The following is a 7,130-nucleotide window of genomic DNA, read 5'->3' as shown; positions in this document are numbered from 1 at the left end:
AGAAGAAGAAGAAGAGGAAGAAGCAGAAGAAGAAGAAGAGGAAGAAGCAGAAGAAGAGGAAGAAGCAGAAGAAGAGGAACAAGAAGAAGCAGAAGAAGAGGAACAAGAAGAAGCAGAAGAAGAGGAACAAGAAGAAGCAGAAGAAGAGGAACAAGAAGAAGCAGAAGAAGAGGAAGAAGCAGAAGAAGGAGCAGAAGAGGAAGAAGGAGCAGAAGAAGGAGCAGAAGAAGAAGCAGAAGAGGAAGAAGAAGAAGCAGAAGAAGAAGAAGAAGAAGCAGAAGAAAAAGCAGAAGAAGAAGCAAAAGATACAGAAGCAAAAGAAGCAGAAGAAGAAGCAAAAAGAACCAGAAGAAGAAGAAGCAGAAGAAGAAGAGGAAGAAAAAGAAGAGGAACAAGAAGAAGAAGAGGAACAAGAAGAAGAAGAGGAAGAAGCAGAGGAACAAGAAGAAGAAGAAGAAGTAGAAGAAGCAAAAGATACAGAAGCAAAAGAAGAAGCAAAAAGAACCAGAAGAAGAAGAGGAAGAAACAAAAGAAGCAGAAGAAGAAGAAGAAGGAGCAGAAGAAGAAGAAGCAGAAGAGGAAGAAGGAGCAGAAGAAGGAGCAGAAGAGGAAGAAGAAGCAGAAGAAGAAGAAGCAGAAGAAAAAGCAGAAGAAGAAGAAGCAGAAGAAGCAGAAGCAGAAGAAAAAGCAGAAGAAGAAGCAAAAAGAACCAGAAGAAGAAGAGGAAGAAACAAAAGAAGCAGAAGAAGAGGAAGAAGCAGAAGAAGAAGAGGAAGAAAAAGAAGAGGAAGAAGCAGAAGAAGAGGAGCAAGAAGAAGAAGAGGAAGAAGCAAAAGATACAGAAGCAAAAGAAGAAGCAAAAAGAACCAGAAGAAGAAGAGGAAGAAACAAAAGAAGCAGAAGAAGAAGAAGCAAAAGAAGCAGAAGAAGAAGCAAAAGAAGCAGAAGAAGAAGCAAAAGAAGCAGAAGAAGAAGCAAAAGAAGCAGAAGTCGAAGAAGCAGCAGAAAAGGCAGAAGAAGAAGAGGAAGAAGCAGAAGAAGAGGAACAAGAAGAAGCAGAAGAAGAAGAAGAGGAAGAAGCAGAAGAAGAGGAACAAGAAGAAGCAGAAGAAGAAGCAGAAGAAGGAGCAGAAGAAGAAGTAGAAGCAAAAGATACAGAAGCAAAAGAAGAAGCAAAAAGAAGCAGAAGAAGAAGAAGCAGAAGAAGAAGAAGCAAAAGAAGCAGAAGAAGAAGAAGCAAAAGAAGCAGAAGAAGAAGCAAAAGAAGCAGAAGAAGAAGCAAAAGAAGCAGAAGAAGAAGAGGAAGAAGCAGAAGAAGAAGCAAAAGAAGCAGAAGAAGAAGAAGCAGAAAAAGCAGAAGAAGAAGAGGAAGAAGAAGCAGAAAAAGCAGAAGAAGAAGAAGAAGCAGAAAAAGCAGAAGAAGAAGAAGCAGAAAAAGCAGAAGAAGAAGAGGAAGAAGAAGAAGAGGAAGAAGCAGAAGAAGAAGCAGAAGAAGAGGAACAAGAAGAAGCAGAAGAAGAAGCAGAAGAAGGAGCAGAAGAAGAAGAAGCAGAAGAGGAAGAAGAAGCAGAAGAAGAAGAAGAAGAGAAAGAAACAAAAGAAGCAGAAGAAGAAGAGGAAGAACCAGAAGAAAAAGAGGAAAAAGCAAAAGAAGAAGAGGAATAAACAAAAGAAGCATAAGAAGAAGCAAAAGATGCAGAAGAAGAAGCAGAAGAAGGAGCAGAAGAAGGAGCAGAAGAAGAAGTAGAAGCAAAAGATACAGAAGCAAAAGAAGAAGCAAAAAGAAGCAGAAGAAGAAGAAGCAGAAGAAGAAGCAAAAGAAGCAGAAGAAGAAGCAGAAGAAGAAGAGGAAGAAGCAGAAGAAGAAGCAAAAGAAGCAGAAGAAGAAGCAAAAGAAGCAGAAGAAGAAGAGGAAGAAGAAGCAGAAAAAGCAGAAGAAGAAGAAGCAGAAAAAGCAGAAGAAGAAGAGGAAGAAGAAGCAGAAAAAGCAGAAGAAGCAGAAAAAGCAGAAGAAGAAGAAGAAGAAGAAGCAGAAAAAGCAGAAGAAGAAGAGGAAGAAGAAGAAGAGGAAGAAGAAGAAGAAGAGGAAGAAGAAGAAGAAGAGGAAGAAGCAGAAGAAGAAGAGGAAGAAGCAGAAGAAGAGGAACAAGAAGAAGCAGAAGAAGAAGCAGAAGAAGGAGCAGAAGAAGAAGAAGCAGAAGAGGAAGAAGAAGCAGAAGAGGAAGAAGAAGCAGAAGAAGAAGAAGCAGAAGAAGAGGAAGAAGAAGAAGCAGAAGAAGAAGCAGAAGAAGAAGAGAAAGAAACAAAAGAAGCAGAAGAAGAAGAGGAAGAACCAGAAGAAAAAGAGGAAAAAGCAAAAGAAGAAGAGGAATAAACAAAAGAAGCATAAGAAGAAGCAAAAGATGCAGAAGAGGAAGAAGCAAAAGAAGCAGAAGAAGCAGAAGAAGAAGAAGAAGCAGAAGAGGAAGAAGAAGCAGAAGAAGAAGAAGAAGCAGAAGAAGAAGAAGAAGCAGAAGAAGAAGAAGAAGCAGAAGAAGAAGCAGAAGAAGAAGAAGAAGCAGCAGAAGAAGAAGCAGAAGAAGAGGAAGAAGAAGCAGAAGAAGAAGAAGAAGCAGAAGAATCAAAATAAGCATAAGAAGAAGCAAAAGATGCAGAAGAAGAAGAGGAAGAAGAAGAAGAGGAAGAAGGAGCAGAAGAAGAAGAAGCAGAAGAGGAAGAAGAAGCAGAAGAAGAAGCAGAAGAAGAGGAAGAAGAAGCAGAAGAAGAAGAAGAAGAAGCAGAAGAGGAAGAAGAAGCAGAAGAAGAAGAAGAAGCAGAAGAAGCAGAAGAAGAAGAAGCAGAAGAAGAAGCAGAAGAAGCAGAAGAAGAAGCAAAAGAAGCAGAAGAAGAAGCAAAAGAAGCAGAAGAAGAAGCAAAAGAAGCAGAAGCAAAAGAAGCAGAAGAAGAAGCAAAAGAAGCAGAAGACGAAGAGGAAGAAGCAGAAGAAGAAGCAAAAGAAGCAGAAGAAGCAAAAGAAGCAGAAGACGAAGAGGAAGAAGCAGAAGAAGAAGAGGAAGAAGAAGCAGAAAAAGCAGAAGAAGAAGAGGAAGAAGAAGAAGAGGAAGAAGCAGAAGAAGAGGAACAAGAAGAAGCAGAAGAAGAGGAACAAGAAGAAGCAGAAGAAGAAGAGGAAGAAGCAGAAGAAGGAGCAGAAGAAGAAGAAGCAGAAGAGGAAGAAGAAGCAGAAGAGGAAGAAGAAGCAGAAGAAGAGGAAGAAGCAGAAGAAGAAGCAGAAGAAGAAGCAGAAGAAGAAGAAGCAGAAGAAGAAGCAGAAGAAGAAGAAGCAGAAGAAGAAGCAGAAGAAGAAGAAGAAGCAGAAGAGAAAGAAACAGAAGAAGCAGAAGAAGAAGCAGAAGAAGAAGAGGAAGAACCAGAAGAAAAAGAGGAAAAAGCAAAAGAAGAAGAGGAATAAACAAAAGAAGCATAAGAAGAAGCAAAAGATGCAGAAGAAGAAGAGGAAGAAGCAAAAGAAGCAGAAGAAGAAGAAGAAGCAGAAGAGGAAGAAGAAGCAGAAGAAGAAGAAGCAGAAGAAGAAGCAGAAGAAGAAGAAGCAGAAGAAGAAGCAGAAGAGGAAGAAGAAGAAGAAGCAGAAGAAGAAGCAGCAGAAGAAGAAGCAGAAGAGGAAGAAGAAGAAGAGGAAGAAGCAGAAGAAGAGGAACAAGAAGAAGCAGAAGAAGAGGAACAAGAAGAAGCAGAAGAAGAAGAGGAAGAAGCAGAAGAAGAGGAACAAGAAGAAGCAGAAGAAGGAGCAGAAGAAGAAGAAGCAGAAGAGGAAGAAGAAGCAGAAGAGGAAGAAGAAGCAGAAGAAGAAGCAGAAGAAGAGGAAGAAGCAGAAGAAGAAGCAGAAGAAGAAGCAGAAGAAGAAGCAGAAGAAGAAGAAGAAGCAGAAGAAGAAGCAGAAGAAGAAGAAGCAGAAGAAGAAGCAGAAGAAGAAGAAGAAGCAGAAGAAGAAGAGAAAGAAACAGAAGAAGCAGAAGAAGAAGCAGAAGAAGAAGAGGAAGAACCAGAAGAAAAAGAGGAAAAAGCAAAATAAGAAGAGGAATAAACAAAAGAAGCATAAGAAGAAGCAAAAGATGCAGAAGAAGAAGAGGAAGAAGCAAAAGAAGCAGAAGAAGAAGAAGAAGCAGAAGAGGAAGAAGAAGCAGAAGAAGAAGAAGCAGAAGAAGAAGAAGAAGCAGAAGAAGAAGCAGCAGAAGAAGAAGCAGAAGAGGAAGAAGAAGAAGAAGCAGAAGAAGCAGAAGAAGAAGAAGAAGCAGAAGAATCAAAATAAGCATAAGAAGAAGCAAAAGATGCAGAAGAAGAAGAGGAAGAAGCAAAAGAAGCAGAAGAAGAAGAAGCAGCAGAAGAGGAAGAAGAAGCAGAAGAAGAAGAAGCAGCAGAAGAGGAAGAAGAAGCAGAAGAAGAGGAAGAAGAAGAAGAAGAAGCAGAAGAAGAAGCAGCAGAAGAAGAAGCAAAAGAAGAAGAGGACGAAGCAAAAGAAGAAGAAGCAAAAGAAGAAGAGGACGAAGGAAAAGAAGAAGAAGCAAAAGAAGAAGAGGACGAAGCAAAAGAAGAAGAAGCAAAAGAAGAAGAAGCAAAAGAAGAAGAAGCAAAAGAAGAAGAGGACGAAGCAAAAGAAGAAGAAGCAAAAGAAGAAGAGGACGAAGCAAAAGAAGAAGAGGACGAAGCAAAAGAAGAAGAAGCAGAAGAAAAAGAAGAAGAAACAGAACAAGCAGAAGAAGAAGAAGTGATTAAATGAGTGAACCGGATCGATGTTCTTCTGGACAGACTGAGATATGAGTTATACTGAGTTTTTACTGGAACTGTTTCTCACCAGATCATCACCTGTAGCCATTCTGCTAAAATCTGTGGAGATAAAAATAAACATCATTTAAAATTCAGCGTTCGCTCATCATTTCCTGCTGCAGCAGTGTTTTCTCTTGGATTCACAGTGAAAATTCTGTTTGTTGTAGTTCATCATTTTATAACTTAAGTCTTCTTGTGTTTTATTGTGTTTTGGTGATAATTGTTGAACATTTTTGGGTGTTTATGCTACGAAAGCCCAACTTAATACTGTTCACTCGAGTGCTAGTCAGTTTGATTTACTCTTGACAATATTTTATCATTTCATTCTACACTAACCGGTTAATTGAATGGCCTTAAAACTAGCACTATTTATTATTATTATTTTTTTTTTTTACATTTTTAGACACGTACACTGTTAACCCGTAATTTGTTTCAGTGGAAACAGTTTAAGTTAAGGTTAATAAAAAAAAGAACATTAGCATTTTTAAGTTAAACTTAAAAATATGACTTTTTAGTTCAGACCACACCCCTGAAGATTCTCATTGGTCAGTTCTGGGCTTGTTCTGTGGAAGGTGTTGTTTGTTTTGTGCTTTATTCACAAGCTCTGTTTTGGTTGAGTCCTGAATTTTATATCTTTCTCCCGCTCAGATTGAGAACAGGTTAGACTGTGCGTGCATCTACATTCCACCACGTAGGTAATTCATTGTATAAGCACATTAGATTAAAAGGGCAGGTATCAACATATGTATTTTTGTTTTATTAGACTAGTGTAACTAGATAGGTTTTTGTTAGTTTATTCCTTTTCTTTTGGGTAGTTAGGCTAGTCTCTTAAAAGAGCTTAGTGTGATTTTGTTTTGTTCTGTTCTTTTCTTTGGTACCGTTCATCTTCTCTTTCTGAGGTGAGGTTAATCCAAATCATGTCTGTCTCTAATGTTTCCCCTGTTTGTTGCTGCATAAGTATAAAGTAAAGAAAAGCCTAAATAAATCTAAATTACTTGTTCTGCTTTAAGCTGCCTGCTCTCCAGTCAATTCACTTCTTAGATACCAGTTTCAAGTTCCACCTTAAGCGATCCATATCTTAATAATGTTAAGTAGTGGGAACGTAACACAGATATATATATAACCCCTGGCAAAAAGTATGGAATCACCAGTCTTGGATGAGCACTCCTTCAGACATTTCATTCTGTAAAACAAACTCTGATCAAAAACATGATACAATAATAAGGTCATTCCAAAGTGCAACTTGTTGGCTTTCAGGAACACTCAAAGAAATGAAGAAAAAACATTGTGGAAGTCAGTGAATGTTACTTTTATTGACCAACCACAGGGAAAAAAATATGGAATCACTCAATTCTGAGGAAAAAAGTATGGAATCACTCAAATTGAAGGTAGAAAATAAGGACACACCCAGTCAATTTCCTTTCCCTAAATGGACACCTGCCTCAGATTAGATCTGCTCGTTAGTCTGCAGTTAAAAACACCTGCAGTCATGACACCTTGGAGGGCTGCTGGACGAATTAGAGTGGCAAGAACCATGGCTCCAACAAGAGAAATGTCTCTTGAAACAAAAGAGAGGATTGTGAAACTTCTTGAAGAAGGTAACTCTTCACGCATGGTTGCTAAAGATGTGGGCTGTTCACAGTCAGCTGTATCCAAGATATGGACCAAATACAAACAGCATGGAATGGTTGTTAAAGCCAAGCGTACTGGTAGACCGAGAAAGACATCAAAGCGTCAAGACAAGCAACTTAAGGCCATTTGTCTTGAAAACCGAAAAAGTACAACTAAAGAGATGAAGCATAAATGGGAAGAAGCTGGAGCCAATGTATGTGACCGAACCGTAAGAAATCGCCTAAAGGAAATGGGATTTCAATAAAGGAAAGCTAAAAGAAAACCATCATTGACACCTAAACATAAAAGAACAAGACTGCAGTGGGCTAAGGAGAGGCAATCATGGACTGTGGATGACTGGATGAAAGTTATCTTCAGTGATGAGTCAAGAATCTGCATTGGACAAGGTGATGATGCTGGAACTTTTGTTTGGTGCCGTTCCAGTGAGATTTATGAAGAGGCCTGCCTGAAGAAAACAACCAAATTTCCACAGTCCTTGATGATATGGGGCTGCATGTCAGGCAAAGGCACTGGGGAGATGACTGTGGTTAATTCTTCTATCAATGCACAAGTTTACATTGACATTTTGGACAGTTTTCTCATCCCTTCAATTGAACAGATGTTTGGAGATAATGAAATAATTTTCCAAGATGACAATGCATCGTGCCATAGGGCAAAAACAGTGAAGGCATTCC

This window comes from Astyanax mexicanus, unplaced genomic scaffold, assembly GCF_023375975.1.
Source record: "Astyanax mexicanus isolate ESR-SI-001 unplaced genomic scaffold, AstMex3_surface scaffold_36, whole genome shotgun sequence".
Classification (NCBI taxonomy): domain Eukaryota; kingdom Metazoa; phylum Chordata; class Actinopteri; order Characiformes; family Acestrorhamphidae; genus Astyanax; species Astyanax mexicanus.
This window is presented reverse-complemented; position numbering follows the sequence as displayed.